Raw genomic sequence first — 18,965 nt, 5'->3', positions numbered from 1 at the left:
CAAAAAAATTGACAAAATAAAAAGTCAGTACTTTGAAAAAATAAACAAAATTGATAAACCCTTAGCCACACTAACAAAGAGGAGAGAGAAAACCCAAATTACTAAAATTCAAAATGAACAAGGAAAAATCACAACAGACACTATTGAAATACAAAACATAATTAAAAGCTATTTTGAAAATCTATACTCCAACAAAGTAGAAAATCTCAAAGACATCAACAGGTTTCTAGAGACATATGATTTACCCAAACTGAACCAGGAGGACATACACAATTTAAATAGATCAATTTCAATTAATGAAATAGAAGAAGTCATCAAAAGCCTACCAACAAAGAAAAGTCCAGGACCAGATGGATTCTCAGTTGAGTTCTACAAAACCTTTAAAGAAGAGCTCATTCCAATACTCCTCAAAGTATTCCATGAAATAGAAGAGGAGGGAACCCTCCCAAACTCATTCTAGGAAGCCAATATCACCCTGATACCTAAACCAGACAGAGGCACATGGAGGAAATTTCAGACCAATATCCTTAATGAACATTGATGCAAAAATTCTCAACAAAATTTTAGTGAATTGCATACAAAAATATACTAAAAAGATAAAGCACCATGATCAAGTGGGTTTTATCCCACGGATGCAAGGTTGGTTCAACATCCAGAAATCAATAAATGTAATTCACCATATCAACAGACTTAAAGTCAAGAATGCCATGATTATTTCAATAGATGCGGAAAAAGCATTTGATAAAATACAGCATCACTTCATGCTCAAAACACTAGAAAAAAATAGGGATAGTAGGAAAATTAACATTAACATTGTAAAGGCTATCTATGCTATGCCCAATGCCAATATCATTCTAAATGGTGAAAAACTGAAAGCATTCCCCCTACAAACTGGAACAAGGCAAGGATGCCCTCTTTCACCACTTCTATTCAACATTGTCCCTGAAACTCTAGCCAGAGCAATTAGACAGACCAAGGAAATTAAAGGGATATGAACAGGAAAAGAAGAACTCAAACTATCCGTATTTGCTGATGACATGATTATATACATAGAGGAACCAGGAAATTCAACCAGAAAACTTTTAGAACTCATAAGTGAATTCAGTAAAGTAGCAGGTTATAAAATCAATGCTCATAAATCTAATGCAATTTTATTCATAAGTGATGAATCCTCAGAAAGAGAAGTTAGGAAAACTACCCCATTCACAATAGCCTCAAAAAAAAATAAAATACTTGGGAATCAATCTAACAAAAGAGGTGAAAGATCTCTACAATGAAAACTACAGAACACTAAAGAAAGAAATTAAAGAACACCTTAGAAGATGGAAAGATCTCCCATGTTCTTGGATAGGCAGAATTAATATTGTCAAAATGGCCATACTACCAAAAGTGCTATACAGATTCAATGCAATTCCAATTAAAATCCCAATGATGTACCTCAAAGAAAGAGAGCAAGCAATCATGAAAATCATCTGGAAGAATAAAAAACCCAGAATAGTTAAAGTAATCCTTAGCAGGAAGAGTGAAGCAGGAGGTATTGCAATACCAGAACTTCAACTCTACTACAAAGCAATAGTAACAAAAACGGCATGGTATTGGCACCAAAATAGACAGGTAGATCAATGGTACAGAATAGAGGACACAGACAAACCCAAATAAATACAGTTTTCTCATACTAAACAAACGTGCCAAAAACATGCAATGGAGAAAAGACAGCCTGTTCAACAATTGATGCTGGGAAAACTGGAAATCCATATGCAACAGAATGAAAGTAACTCCTATCTCTCACCCCGCACAAAACTCAACTCAAAATGGATCAAGGACCTTAGAATCAGACCAGAGACCCTGCATCTTATTAAAAAAAAAGTCCTATTCTTCATCATGTCGGCTTAGGATCAGATTTCCCTAACATGACTCCCAAAGCACAAGAAATAAAAGCAAGTATCAATAACTGGGATAGATTCAAAATAAAAATCTTTCTCTCAGCAAAGGAAACTATCAGCAATGCAAAGAGAGAGCCTACAGAATGGGAGAAAATCTATATAATTCAGATTGAGCACTAATCTCCAGAATATATAAAGAAGTCAAAAACTTTATACCAAGAATACAAATAACCCAATCAACAAATGGGCTAAGGAAATGAACAGACACTTCACAGAAGATCTACAAGCAATCAACAGATATATGAAAAAAATGTTCAACATCTCTAGTAATAAGAGAAAGCAAATCAAAACTACCCTAAGATTCCATCTCACCCCAATTAGAATGGTGATTATCAAGAATACAAGCAACAATAGGTGTTGGTGAGGATGTGGGGGAAAAGGTACACTCATACATTGCTGGTGGGGTTGCAAATTAGTGCAGTCACTCTGTAAAGCAGTGTGGAGATTTCTTAGAAACCTTGGAATGGAACCACCATTTTACCCAGCTATCCCACTCCTTGGCCAATACGCAAACAACTTAATATCAGCATACTACAGTGATGCAGCCACATCAATGTTCATAGCTGCTCAATTCACAATAGCCAGATTGTGGAACCAACCTAGATGTCCTTCAACTGATGAATGGATAAAGAAACTGTGGTTTATATATACAATGGAATATTACTCAGTCATAAAGAATAATAAAATTATGGCATTTTCAGGCAAATGGATGAAATTGGAGAATATCATGCTAAGTGAGATAAGCCAATCTCAGAAAAGCAAAGGACAAATGATCTCACTCATAAGCAGATGATAATACATAAAGGGAGGTGGGAGGGAGGCAAGAATGGAGGAGGGAGGGACTTTATGGAGGGCAAAGAGGGGTGGGAGGGGTTGGGGGGAAGGAAAAATAACAGAATGAATCAAAAACCATTACCCTATGTAAATATATGATTACACAAATGGTATGCCTCCATTTCATGTACAACTAGGGAAACAATTTGTACCCCATTTGTTTACAATTTAAAAAAGCAAGTTATTAGTGTTATGTTACAAAGAAAACCAAAAAATGCAATCCAAGTGGGGTCATACTGGCTCTATGTTCTTGGACTATGTATTCAATCCCTCTGAGACCCACATTCTCATTCACAAAATTAAAAGTAGGCCATCTCATTCAGTTTGTGAGATTAAAACTATAGTTCGTCTACAGAGTTTATATAAATGATTCTTAAAACATAATGTTTGCATCAATATTAAAGGAGACACAGAGATATCTAATAGGAGAGCTGTGGGAAATTCAGAGTAGACATTTGATTCCACTGTTACTGTCACTTCTACCGTCATACTTCCCACCTGCCTTTTGGGACAGAAAGCAAAATAATAATAATAATAATTACAGAGAGAACACATATTATTAAAAAAGAAAGATGCAAAGTAAAAGACTCATAAGAAACAGTTACATGTCAAAGTTAAATATTAACAAAACATTAAGCTGAAGATAATAGTGGCAATAATAATGACTAATAATCAATAAGAAAGCTCAAAAAGCAATGAAAAGAACAAACTTTAGAATCAGATATGGAATAAATTTGTGCTCTTTTGTTCTTTAGTTTCATGATATTGGGTCTACCACTGAACATGTCATTGAATCTTAGTTTTCACAATTATGAAGTAAAAATAAGACTGTCTGCCTTGCAGGGTGGTTGTGATAATTAAAAGATACTGACTCTATCCATCGTATCGACATGATACCTGGCACACAGCATCCTATATGGAGCATTGGCTGCTTTTATGCCTTATGAAATGTGGGCCCTTTCACTGCTACGATAGCCATGAAAACATGAAGTTAGAAGCACAAACTTGGATTCTCCTTTTGCCCCCGCTTACATGTCTATTCTGAATCTCGGTAATGCTTAATAAAAATAAGATTGAGAATAACTTTGCCTAGAAATAGGTCATTTTGTGCAAAAGCCCATCTATATTGCAGAGCCGTCATGAAGCGAAAATGTGGACGTGTATGGAAAGCACTTCGTGAATTATGAAATGCTAAACATCTCAGGCATGGCAATTTTTAACCCCATTAGTTCTCACACCAGTATTCACACAACCTGTTACTTTTCAACCTGTTTGACTTTTTTTTCCTAATAGAGAAGTTCTCGAACAGAAAAGAAATAATTTTTTGAGGTGATAAGCACCAAAATGAAGGCTGACTCTTTAACAAATTAAAACTAGAACATTCATTATTAATAAAATATTGTATTTAGCTCCCTTTAGTTCAATTTATTATTAATCTCATATAGAAGCAAAAGCCACCAAGCAGGAAATTGCACACAATTTCTCTAAGACTGTCAATTATACTAAAAGAGTGAACTCCAAAGTTCAAAGAAATTATTGGGATCCATGACAGATCTTCAAGCACAAAGTATTCCATCATTGGATAACACACAAATAACTGGAAAATATTTATATCTGTCAATTCTCTTTTGAACATCTCAAAACAATTCTCAAAAAAAACATAAAATCATAGGCAAAATTGTTGGTGATATTTTCTCTTATATTTGCATTATTGTCAATCACAGAAGACAGAGGAAGTAATACCACTTCCTTTACCTATTTCTTAACCAGGAAGAATCAAATTAATATACAAAAACTTTATTTAATGTCAATATGTTCAATTATACTGCTATTCAAATTTTTTCCAACATTTGTTCTCTAGCAACACAATATTTCCATTTTGTGGGCAAGCTTGGATAAGTTTGCCATCCTTTTGCTCAGGGTGTGTGTGATATGGGTTGCAGCTGGTACATAATTTCATTTAACATGGTGTTTGTTTTTTTCCCAGGAATAGATGGCAAAACCTTCCAGGAAAGAGGGATGAGTCTCATCTGTGGAGATTCTGCTGGGAATCTCCAATTTGATCCAGCACATTGTTTATTCAGAATTATCAATCACTTACCCCACCTCCCTGCCCTTTCCTGGAGTAACCTCCACAGATATGGCATGGAAAGAGCACAAGTTGGATGGACAGATAAACCTGGGTTAGAAAAAATAGTCCTATAGCCATGTGATCTTGGGCAACTCCCTTAACAATGCTGAGTCTCAGTTTCCTCATTGTTAAAATGGAATAATAATAGCTATATAAATATTTATGCATGGGGGAAGCATAATTAAATGAGATATGTTTTAAATCACAGCAGACCATAGCTTAAAATGTACTCAGAAAGCATGTTTCCTATGTGTGAATCTCTAGCCAGGGACTTCTTTCCACTGTGAAAATAAATATCCCTAACCATTTTGAAAAAGATCATTTACCCATCCTAAATGTATTCTCACTTTAATTTTACTAAACCTGTGGGCTTTCTAAAAACACATTAATACCATGATATTAAAGTCAATCAGTGGTGATATGAAAATTAATCCAATAAGAATGTATCTAATTCCATATTTCAAATCTCTTGAAGTCCAAGCTTTTTACTAAAGACCACAGTGGTTTCATCTTGGGGAGATTTAACTCCCCAAAAGGACATTTGGCAATGTCTGAAAACATTGGTTGTCACTGCTGAAAACATGCCTCTGATATCTTCTTTAAAGAGGTCATGCATAGTGCAAGGGACAGCCCCACACAACAAAGCATTATTTGGCACAAGATGTCAATAGTGCCAAGTTTAAGAAAACATGATATAAACCAATTTAGTTTATTCACTCAGCAAAGATTTATTGAGCAACTATCACATTCCAGATATTATGCTAGATGCCAAGATAAACTAAAATATCTATAAATTTACAGTTTGCGCAGTGGCGAAGACAGATGGATAAGTAATTAAACATGGAATATGGTAAAATGCTTTGATAGGTAAGAATAAAACAGTCACCATACTTCAGGAAAAAAAAAAAAAAAAAAGAACAATTGACCAATAGCCATGGTAACATAACCAAAAAATATTGTTACTATAAACCTTTATAACCAATCTATGACTAGTCATGGATGCAAGTAAACAGAGAAACAGTTTTAAACCTCATAATTGATCAATAACTCATTACAGTGAACCTGCCTCTGAAAGCCAACCAATCAGTGATAGCTCATGCTTTGACTGTCAGTAATCAGTCAGATACCTGCCAGGGAAATCACCTGTACAACTGATATCAACCTACCACTGTTCCATAACCAACTCAAAAATGCTTCTGCACACAATTCAAATTCAAGGTACAAAGCTCAGAAAAACATTGTAATTTATGACAAATAATTTTTGTGTTAACCATATCTCTTCTGACCCTTCTAAAAACTGTTCTTGCTTAAAAATAATCATGAAATCAGGGTTAAAATTATTAGCAATGTTTTCTTCTAGGCTTAATCGCTTTTCATCCCAAGACCCTTCAATAACCATGAACATTCCCCACTACAGTAGCCATTCCCTGGCTATGGTCTTCTTGTGCCCTACAGAATGTTTCACACCTGAGACCAGCTGAATACCATGGTTCGTGGAAGGTTGGTCATCAAAATATTTATTTAAAAAAATGGATGGGGGAAAGACATTCAGTGGGTGGGGTTAGAACTGTGAGACAGTCATGTGCTATTTTGTTAGCCCAGAGGAAAGAACAAGGAACTCTCACCTGGAAAGAAGTAGATAGATTCAAAATCAATACTACTCTGGTGACTTATTTCATCAAGGAATAGGGATTAGGAGGAGCCAAAGTGGTGTCACTCACCAGGAGGCCAAATGTAAGAGGGAGAGGGTTGAGAGGAAGATACGAGTTGCAGATATGTTGAACTTGCAGAATCTGAAGGACAAAATGGAGATATAAAGTAAGAAGGTTAATGTTTAAGTACAACTTAAAGATACTATAATCACATAAAAAGTCCAAAAGTATGAGTGTTATGTAATAAAAACAAATACTAAATATTATTTTAGACAACTTGTATATATTCAGTTTAAAATCAAATCAATACATACTTTGTGCATAAACTGGGTCTACTCCATTTCGAACTGGGATTTATTGTAGGATGGCAAATCTCAAACTGATTCCCAAAATTCCATAGTACATTTCTATTCAAAAACACTGCTGAGCCTCCCACCAATTTAAGAGGAAATCTCAAGCTATGCTTTCTGCCTATTTAGAGATGGTACCTGAGAAGGAGATATTTGAATGATGCTTCTGTGACCTCCTCCACGACCCTTGGAGGATGTTCTCAGCCTGTGTTGCAGGTTTCTTATGCAAGGACCATATTCCTCCTTGTGCTTTTATCTAGGAACTAATGATCTATTATCTGTGCACTTTAAGAAAGGGCAACCCTATGGATATTTATAAAATAGGACTGAGAAAATAGTAAGATAATAAATTAAGCACTTATTAAAGCATAGCATGCTTTATCACATTTGATATGAAAATAGATACAGATAAAGAACCTGGTGCCTAGAGGGTTAAATAATTTGCCCAAAGTCATAGAACTTGGAAATGGCCATGTTTCTACTATGCTGTAAACTAGCCCCAGATTAGTTGTGTTTGTGTGACTTGGAACAAGTTGCTTATCTGTACTTCACCTGCTCATTGATAAAATGGAGCATTAACACTTTCCACATCATATGGTTTTTGTGGAGTTTAAAGGAGTTAAAACAAACAGAATGTAAAATAATTCCCGAAGTATAAGTGGTCAGTATGATTAACAATAAATGTTTATTATTATTAATTTTATTTTTTAGTATTTGGACTTTACTCCAGTTGGTCCCAATATAGTTACTGAAAACTTCTGACTGAAATGAAGATGTTGGGTCCGGGGATGAAGCTCAGTGGTAGAGTGCTAGGCTGAGGCCCTGGGTTTGATCCCCCACACTTCAAAGATAAAAAAAGAAAAGAATAAAAAAGTAACCAATGATGGTGATGATAGTGATAGTAGCCACCATTTATCTGCAATCTAGTCATGCTACTAAGTACTTGGCAAAAAAACCCTATGTACTAGTTTACATTTCCTCCCTTACACTCACTCGTCAGCAGGACACACACCGGATTCCACCCTCGTGGAAGCAGTTTCACCAAATTGACATTCACATAGGTCATCAGTGACCTGCTTAACTCTAGATTGAAAGAATATCTACCCCCAAGTCTTCTTTGGTCTTCCTGCAATATGCAATATTTGACCGACCACCTTCTCCTTGAAATATGCCCCAGTCTTGAAATTTGTGACCCCTCTCTCCCATATCAGGTCATCTTCTTTTCAGTCTCAAGAGATAGTTATATGCACAATCAGAAAAATAAGAAATTATGCTCCATTTATGTATGATTTATCAAAATGTATAAATGCATTCTACAGTCATGTACAACTAATTCAAACAAATAAAAAAATAATTAATAGTTATGTATTCATTCTGTGAACACAAATTATAAAATAGACCATCTCCATTTGCATGAAAAACTATCCTTTACAGACAATGTGTTCTTTGCACTACAAAATAAAAAGATCAGAAAAATTACTGTCTAGACAATGAAATTAAAAAACATATTTCAAATAAAAATGTTTCAAATAGTTAAATAAAAATAACACAGATTTAAAATATATTTTAAAAAACATGATAGAACTTCAGGGATAAATAGACAGATGCAAAATTTTAGTAAGAGATTTGAATACCTCTTTATTAATCCCTGCTATAACAAATAGACAGAAAATCAGAGGATTTTGAATATTTAAACAATACTATCAACCACCTTGACCTGATTTGCAGAACAGTGCATGCTAAAACAACAGATGCACATTTTTTCAACAATACACAGAATATTTATCAAGACCAATAGCATCCTGGGCTACAAAACAAATTCTACAGATCTAGAAGAATTCAAACCACACAAAGTTCCACCACCAAAATAGAATTAAATTATAAAGCAATAATAGAAGATCTCTGGAAAATCCCCAAATGTTTTGAAGCAACATATCTCTAAATAATACATGTGAGTCAAAGGAATTGAAAGGAAATAGGAACATATATTTTGAACAACAAGAAAATGAAGTACAGCACTATAAATTGTGTAATGCCATAGGAGCAAATGTGGAGCATTAAATGCCTATACTAGAAAAGAAGAAAGGTCTTGAATCAATGAACTAAACTTCCAACTTATAAAGATCAAACTAAAAGCCAAGTATGCAAAGAAATATCAGAGCAAAAGTGAAAGCAAACATGAGATAGAAAAGCAATGGGGAAAATCAATGGAAATGAAAGCTGGATATGTTAGACAGAAATTTTAAATGGTCCCCCAAGATTTTGTGCCCAGTGTATATTGTGGTCATTAACTCTCTCTTCTCAAGTGTGGGCATTACTTGTGAATAGCATAGGATATGTCTTCTGTGATTATCTTACATAATAACAAGAAAAGATTTTGAAAGTTTAATTGAGGTCCCTACACCAGTTAGGTGAATCTGAGTTAATCAAAAAGAAGATTTTGCTGGGTGAACCTATAAAAATCAGATGGCCTCTTAAAAGGATAAGAGGCATCAGCAGATACTCTCTTGCTGGCCTTGAGGTTAGATGCCATGACTGAAAGTAGAAGACCACATAGTGAGATTTTCAGAATGACCTCCAGTAAGTGCAATCCCCAGAGAGCAGCTAGCAAGGAAATGGGGACCTGGTTGAATTCTGCCAACAATCAGTGAGTTTGGAAGAGAATTCCAAGCCTTGAATGAGATCAAAGTACTGGCAATACTTTGTTTTCATCCTGGGGAGACCCTGAGCAATAATGTAGCTATACCACAACCAGACTCCTGGCCCAAAGGAACTGCAAGAGTTTTGTTGGTTTTTAGATCACCAAGTTTGTAAAAATTTTCAGTGCAACACGAATACAATGGTAATATGAGAAGATCAATAAATGGATAATCCTCTAGCTAGAGAGATCAGGAAAAAAAGAGAGAAAATGCAAATGAAGGATATCAGGGATGAAAGAGAAGGATAATCACCACAAATTATACAGGGGCATCAGAGGTTATGAAGAAATTAATGCTAATAACTTCAACAAGTTAGGAGGGTGAAATTTCTTTAAAGACACAAGCTACAAAAGCTCACTCAAGAAGATAACCTGATAAACCTACAAATATTGAAGAGATTGAAATTGTAGTTTTTAAAAATTTATATTTCCTCAAGGAAAGCTCCAGGGCTAGATGTCTTCTCTTGTGAATTCTATCAAATGTTTAAGGGAAAAATTATACCAGTTTTATACAAACTCTTCTAGAAAATGAACCAGAAGGGATTCCTTCTAACTCATTCTGAGTCCAGTAAATACTCAAATCAGGAAAGTTCATTAAAACAAAAAACTACGGGTCAGTATCTCTCAGGAATATGGTATATTCAAAGACTGGAACCCCAAGAATGAGCATATGAGTGGGGGACAATGAATCTTGAGATGTAGTCTTGAAGGTGAAAGATGAAGTGACAGTGGGGGAAAGAAGGGGCCCCAGAAATCGATTTCATGCTGAAGACAGAAGTGTGGAGTTGAAGTTCTCTGAAGAAGCCACATCTATATTGAACATCCTACAGACTCTGTGACCGTGGCTAAGTAGAATGTCACGACAGTGGAGAGAATTCTGCAGGTCATAAGTCAAAATTATCATGAGTAATCTTAGACCCTTTAACAGCCATTTACTTTCAACCTCTGTATCTAACCTAACATCCTCATGGCTGTTAGGTAAACTCTTGGGAAGTATAACTTGGCAGCCCTCGAGTCTTCACCAACCCTAAAGCGAAGCGTGCTGTAAGACATCTGAAACTACAGGAGGAATTTCCCCGCTTCGCTGTAGCCCACCTACCTGACACTCCCACCAATATTTCTGGTAAATATATTAATCTATGACTTCCTTTATTCTGTGGCTATAAAAGTTCATGTAATCTCTTTCATGGCAGAACACACCATTCACAGTAATTTGGATTTCTGCTCCCAGGACATGGTTATTCATATTTGGCATAGAATCAACTATTTTCTTATTTCATTTAAAGCAGAGTTGCTTCTTTATATTGACAGAATAAGATCTCCAGATGATTGTATTTCAAGTTTGTGTATCCAGATGAGTGGTGTTATCATTTGCTGCTATGGGGAATGGATTTGGTGGGTGAGAGATATACCCTGTTCTAAATATATTTAGTTTGAAGTTTGTGGGGTAAATCTCATAGCAGGTGAATCTAAGCAGGAATTCTGAGTAAGTAATTGAATATGCAGGTCTTGAAATGGGGAGAGATTTGGAGAGAGGAATTTGGCTGTTGTTAGGTATTTAATTAGAGTACAAGTTAAACAACTGAAACAAAAAAAGTCCTAAAAACACTGAGTCTCAAATAAACTTAATCTCTTTCATAAAATTACCTAGAAGAGTAAGCTTATTCCATATCATTCTTGGATTTAGATTTCTCCCAACATATTATCCTGTCAAACAGGGTTGCTGGGCTCTTCATATTTGAAGCCAAAGTTCTGGCTGTAAGGGTCAGAGGAAGATGGAGTAGAAGAAAATAAACAACTTTGTCCTCAAGGAAATGACCAGAATTGCTCATATGTCTTTCACTGCTGTGCTGTTGGCTCGAATCACTTGGCCACATCTTGCAGCAAGTGTTGACCCAACTTGCCTACAGCTGAGTAACCACGTGCCCACTCAAACTCAGAGCATTACTTACAAAGAGAAAAGGGAGAGGAGGAATACTCAAGGGCGGTTAGAAATCTCCACTACCCTGGGGAGTAAATGATAATTGAAAACCTGAGAGTAGGTAAGACTACTTAGGTTTGAGGCATAAAATGGGAAAGGAACCTAGAACCAAGTATGCTTGTTTTAGATTCTGGTTTCAAGAAATCTGGCATCAAATTAATCTGCTAAAAAAGGGATAAAAGGTAAATAGCAAAAGAATTCAACCATATGAGGAAACATGTTCTAATTGCAGATTAGTTAGCCCGGACAGTGGTAGAGTTCACAATTGATAGCTTTGCAGTAGACATCTCCAACTAGTCAAAGTGATTGCTGAGCAACTGTGGGTCAAACACGGGCCAGAAAAGCAGTAAACTCCTCAGCCATTTGTGGAACTGAAACCACAGCTTCTCCAATGAGGTCTGAGACCTTCCCTTGAGAACAGGGCTCCATGTGCAAATTTGCCCTTCCTGGGGCACTCTGTCTCACCCTAACATGCTCTCCAGAGTTCTCCACATATGGTAAATTATTCTTCCATTAGAGTTTCATAATTCTTAATGTTAACCTTTCCTGTGTAAGTCACTGGGTTGTTTTTGTATCCTGTGGACTGGTGTTGCTACAGTATATTAGTAAGATGAAGTGTATTAATACATTTATTTATTTATTTATTGAGATGGAAGTTTATTTTGGTTTAGTTTCACAGGTTCCAGTCCATTGTCATCTGAAGAAACGTCATGGCGTAAGGGCATGGTGCAGAAAAGTGGCTCTGTTCATGGCAGCAGAGAAGGAGAGAAAGAGAGAGACATAGAAAGAGCAAGGAGCCAAGGACAAGATATAGTCTCCAAGGGCTTGGCAAAGTGGCACATGCCTGTCATCCCGGTGAGTTGGGAGGCTGAGGCAGGAGGATTGCAAGTTTGAGGTTAACCTCAGCAACCTAGTGAAGCCTTAAGCAACCTAGTGAGACTGTCTCAAAATAAAAAATAAAAAGGGATAGGGATGTAGCTCATGGTAAAGGGCCTCTAGATTTAAATCGTAGTACTCCTCAAAAAATAAAGAAAAGAAAAAATATTTAGTCCCCAAGGACATACCCCAGGGACCTACTTCTTCCACCCATGCCATACCTACACTTATCTACAGTTACCATTTCCTCCCAGTAGTATTGAATTACATTTGAATTCCTAGAATAATCTCTACTTCAGTGTGATAAAGTTAAGGATTTTTTTACTTTCATTTGATATTTTGTGTTGTAAATTGATACTCATAACTGAGCTTGGTTAAGAGGTGTGTGTGTGTGTGTGTGTGTGTGTGTGTGTAGTGTGTGTATGCTTTGGTGTGTTTTGATATTCTTATTTTTCTCAATTTATAAAACTATAGAATCTTTTCTACTTTCTACTTTAAATAGCATAGGATAAATCTCCTTAAAAGTTAGGTAAAATATGTGCATAAAACCTCCAGGACTTCTTTATTTAAGGGGTTGGCTGTCTGATAATGTTCTCTATTTATTGTTATAGTAATTGGTCTTCTTGTATTTTCTCTCTCTAAGGGTATCTATTTGATAAATTGTATTTCCTTAGGATTATCCAATTTATCCAGGTTTTCAAATGTGCATACCTTTGAAAATCTGTACATATTTTAGAAATTGAAAAAGTAGTTTCTTATGATTTCTTTGGTTTCCTAAGTATCCACATTATTTTTTCTAATTTTCCTTCTTCTCATTTTTTTTTTTAAGTTAGGTTCTAAAAGTATGTCTATTTTATCTCTTCTCCCTCAATAAAAGATAATGCTTGGGTTTGATTATTATACCTTTTTTTTTCTATTTTCTAATTTATTGTTACTTCCTGCTTTTTTCAAGTTCACATTTCTACTCTCTTTATATCACTTCTTTTCTGATAATGCAGTATGTTTACATTTTAATTCATTGACTTTTTCTTCTTGTTTATTAAAATAAGTATTTAATGTTATAAATGTTCCTCTGAACATTTCTGTAATTATATACTTTTACATAAATATGTAAATATGGCAGAACGTACACTGGCAGAATATCTATAAAATAATAGTGCCAACTATGTGTAATACAACAATGTAATATGTAATAATAATATTTTCTACATGTTCTATAATTTGATTTGAATTTCTTTTGGCCCAAGCCTTGATTGAGAAGGACATTTTTATTTGTTCAATTTAATTTGGTTTTAAATCCAGTTGGGCTGGGCACAGTGATATACAACTATAATCCCAGAGACTAAGGAGTCTGAGCAGCAGAAGAATCACAAGTTCAAAGCCAGCCTCAGCAACTTAGTGAGGCCCTAAGTAACTTAGTGAGACCCTGGCTCAAAATTAAAAATAAAAAGGTCTAAGGATATAGCTCAGTGGTAAGCACCCCTGGGTTCAATCCCCAATACCCCTGCCCCCAAAAAATATCCTGTTGGTTAGCATACTTGGCATTCTGGTTCCTTTAATAATTTCTAGTTCAAATGTATATTAAGCAGAGCGTGTCTTATGTACCATTTTTATTTTTGTTATTACATGAGAATATAAAAAGAGTGTATTTTCTGTTCTTAAGGTACCAATTTGATAGGGCATATAAATTAGATATAGCTATTAAATTTATTCTTTCATCTTTTATATCCCTATTTAATTTTTTTCTACTTAGTCTGCACAAGCAAAGAGAATAAAATATACTTACATTCTTTTAGCACTGATGTGTTTCTATTTCTTTTTGTAGCTCCTAAGTTTGCTTTATGCATTCTTCCTCCTCTCCAGACTTATGTTGGTTTGATGAAGTTTACTGCATTCCTTTTCAGCTTTTAAGTAATTTGGAAACTACAGTGTTGTTTTTTTTTTTTTTTTTCCTTTTTAAACGAACGATTTCCTTAATTTTTAATAACCATGCTTAATTATAAAAGCTTCCCACAAGTTTCTCACAGGTTTTAATCTTCTACTGTTGCATGAAAAATGACTACCAATGTAATGATTCAATGCAACATAACAGCTCAGAATTCTAAAGGTCAGAAGTCTGGCATTGGCCAACTGGGTTCTCTGCCTAGGGCCTTACAAGGCCAAAATCAAGATGTTAGCCAAGATAGGCTCTCATTTGGAGGTTTTTCTTGCCCCCCCCCCCATTTTTTTATTGGTGCATTATAGTTATACATAATGGTGGGATTTGTTGTCACCTATTAGAACATGCACGCAATATAACAATGTAATGTGGCCAATATCCCCTCCTGCAGTACTTCCCTCTCCCTTCCTACTCCTTCCCCCTCAGCCCTTCTTACTAATCTACTGGTCTTCCTTTGCTTTTCATGTGATCACCCCCACCTTTGTTTTTCTTTTTCTTTTTCCTTTTTGGCTTCCACATATGAAAGAAAACAGGACACTTGAACTTCTGTGTTTGGTTTATTTCACTTAACATAATGGTCTCAGGTTCTATCCATTTTCTTTTGGCTGAATAAAACTCCATTGTGTATATATATATATATATATATATATATATATATATATATATATATATCAGTTTTTTTAATCCATTCATCTGTTATGGACACCTATGCTGATTCCATATTGATTATTGTGAATTGTGCTATTATAAACATGGGTATGCACATTTCGAGGTTCTGGGGAAGATGGACTGGCTATTCAAATACAAAGTCAACAGAGATTCTGGAAAGTGTAAATCCTCTCTGACCACCAGGTACATGTTAATTCATCCTTTTTATTAGTGTGCTCAGTGTAGGAATGAATAAGAAGTACCATCTAGTCATTTGATTTAAAGTACATAGTGAATTATAATGATGGTGTCTTTATTGCTAATTTTTTTTCCTTTTGACTTACTACTCAAAGAATGTTTTCAAGTAAAAGTTTGAGTGCACTGAGGTAAAACCCTAAATACTTCAAGTCTATTCTATTTCACATCCATATTCTAAATATATTTTGAGAAATTAAATCTTAGATATTCTCAAACATACATTGAAGTTGCAGTCCAAATGAATTTAACCTTTTCTCAAGAAACATGCCTGCTTCATGCAAGGATAAATTAGTTACAGATGTGTAATTATCATTGAAAATACCAACAGGAAAGAAAAAAACACAACACATTCCATAAGAGGATTTGGAAACCTCAGTATCATCTGTCAAGTGTGAGCTGGCCCACCACAGAGCAGAAATGGGGTAAAGAATGGAAATAGAATATATTTCTTCTAAAGTACCCCCATTCCAATCTAAACAGAGAAGAAAATGAGAAGCAAAAAGGATGCAAATATTTGTTTATTTTACAAAATTAGTATTCACACTAGAAAAACAAACAAAGAAAACTATGATAGTATTCCATCTCTTGAAATCCTTCCTCCTCTAAAAATAGGAGTTAATGAATGCTCCAAGGTAGACTCCAGTTCACAGTGGGCTAAAACAATAAGTTTTGATGATTATCAAATTCTAGACAGAATAGCAAAGCTGCAGACTCTGAGAATGCAGAAAATCCAAGTGAATCTTAGTTTATTAGGAGCAAAAGTCTTAAAAATCAACCACTTAAAAATTCGGAATTTTAAAAACTTGAATGAAGTCAACTATATGATTTTATATGCAAAAGGATTTTCTGAACGTATGATACAAAGAACACTAATTTTGGAAACCTTTCCTTTGAAGTGATTTTTCTACTAATGCTGTAATTGTAACTTAAGAATGATTTTTTGTTTGTTTTATACAAGTAAAGAGATTAAAACTTTTCATCAACATTGATATTTAAATTTTGTTGAATATGGTAGCCTCTCTTTAATGTCACAGCTCTGCACTTTAGCATGCAAGCCAGCTCGAGCACATAGGAAAATAAAGCTCCATAAATAGGACTGAACACAGGTGTCAATGTTAGTTTTACCCTACGGAGTGGACAGTACTATAATGAAAACCTGGTTTTTTTCAAACTTGACTGGCAGCTCATTTTCAGAGCCCAATATACATGTGTGTACGTGTGTGTTTTCCTTTTAAAAAGTTCATTCACTGGATAACTTTTTAAATCAAATACATTTACTAGTCCAGGATTCTCAAGGCAGAAAGGTGACTAGAATTATTTAAAGCCTTTCCAAATACAAACACTGGCCCCTTTCTTCAGAAACATACCATGGAATTTAGGTGCTCAAAGACAGCTCTTCAAAAATTCTTTCTTAATTTATCCAGTCACTAAGCACTTTCTGAATCTTACATTCATTCAACACTCAAAAGCAAGTTTCTATTACAACATGTATTAATTAATTCTGCAAAGTTGTGTTAAGTGCTTATGATGTGCATGGGAGGCACTGGGGTATAGCAGTTAGTGCCAAGTTCATTTCAAATGGACCTACATGTGAGACGCACTCAGTCACTGGAGCCTTGTGATTTGGGTCATTATTTAACTTTTATAATCCTTATTTTATTCTGTAAAGTGACATAAAAATAACTATACTTCTATGCAAAATTTAAGTATCATTTTAAAGATTAAATGAAATAATGAATGTAAAATCCTTTGTTCGTGAAATTTAATCAATGTTAGTAAATATTCATATTGTCTATTATTACTACTCCAACTGGTTATTGCTCTATAATTGGCTTGCGAAAGAGCAAACCAAAGGTGTCTAAGAAGCAGTGCAAATCCCAGAGGGTCCCTTAGTCTTAAAGAGGAAAATATCATATGCAGATGGAATATAAAATAGTTAATCATATGGTCTGTAAGAGTCCGAGATCTAGGAGCATGAGGCTCACAGACAGCAGCACAGTGCAGGGGTTAACATTACAAATTCTACTGGAGACAGCTGCTTTTGTTCAAATTCTGCTTCTACTCTGGCCAACTGTTTCACCTGAGGCTGGTTAATTACACTCTCTGTGCCTCTGTTTTCTCAAGTGTAAAATGAAATAATACCAGCATAACCTTCATAGCATCACTGGGAGGATTAAGTGAAATAATATTTGTAAGTCATGTATGACAATGCCTGAAACAAAGTGCTTAATAAACGGTAGCCACCATTACATTCTTCTAAGTAGGCAGCACAAAACCTAGGGCAGACAGGTGCAACAAATATTCATCATTTACTAGAAACAATGATATGAATCCACACTACAGGCTTGTAAAAATAGTGTCATTAATTTAAATTAAAGGGAAGGGGGTCATTGTGGGCTACAGATGTAAAATGGATATGCAGATAATGCAGAATGCCTAATTTCTTTCTTTTTCTAAGTGAAAAGAGAGGAAAAAACTGAGAGTTTTGGGAAAGAAAATAGGATATATTGAATATCATCTATGAAAAGTCCAGAAAGTAATATGGTAAGCTAAATGTAACTTATTGTCATTGGACTGGGAAAGCAGGTTAAACTTGACCGAAACCTCCAAGGTCCTGACTTGACTAAGTTCAGAGGTGGTCCTCAAGCATTTCAGACACCAAGTCTCTTTACTCTGTGCTACTCAAACTGTGTCCCTTGTCCTATGTTCATCCCTGTTCCACCGGGAAAATAAAAGGATGGAGATTTTCTACAGTCAATTAACTTTGGGATGTGTTGATAAAGAACATTTAGTAGGCTTCTTTTCTGAAGTTTTTCAAATCCTTTTCATGAACAAGTTTCCAGGAGAGGATGGGATGCATACCCAGCCCTTCTTCCCTATATTTGAACATGGAACTCTTTTATCATTGAAAATCTACCAATATATTCTACTGTACTTTAGAAAATTGGGGATGTACTGCTTTAATTAGAAGGAAAAACTTCAATGGCAAAATACCAGTTAATATAGATAATATTTTCAAAAAGAAATTAATATTTTGAACACTCATGAAATGCCAAACCCTTAAACAACCTCTTATATGATCCTCACAGTAACTGCATTATGTTTTATCACTAAGATTTTACACATGAAAAAAAAAATTAAAGCTTGAAGATTAAAACAATCACACAGCTAGTAAGTGGAGATAGCTGCTTCTATTAGTTGAAATACTTCTTAAAATCTGGAATTGCAAAATGGAAAAAGGAAGACCAACAAATGAAAGAGATGGTAACTCCAGGATACGTATGCATAATTTCATCATCGAATCCCCCAAAATATATTAACTGAAATCCATGGACAGTAAAAGGACAAAAGTCTTAATAATACAAAAAACACAGAGCAGATGTCAACTATACTAAGAAAAAGTACAAGAAGACACAGAAATTGTGATTGTGCTCTTTTCACATTCTAACATCACAATTCTTTTACCCTGGGGAATTTCCACAGCAAGTCCAGTGAAGTACATGAATAGTGAATCTGAACTTTGGTTATCTTGCTTTCATTTTAATATGGAACCAGTAAAATTAAGATCATTTTTTAACTATATGAATTAGAAGTTCTGGTTCTGGAATCTGCAACACTCTTTTTTCCTGATTTTTAGGTCGGTTGACACCCAACA

This window comes from Sciurus vulgaris (assembly GCF_902686455.1).
Source record: "Sciurus vulgaris genome assembly, chromosome: 5".
Classification (NCBI taxonomy): domain Eukaryota; kingdom Metazoa; phylum Chordata; class Mammalia; order Rodentia; family Sciuridae; genus Sciurus; species Sciurus vulgaris.
The sequence above is the reverse complement of the archived record's forward strand: the minus strand, read 5'-3'. Positions refer to the sequence as shown.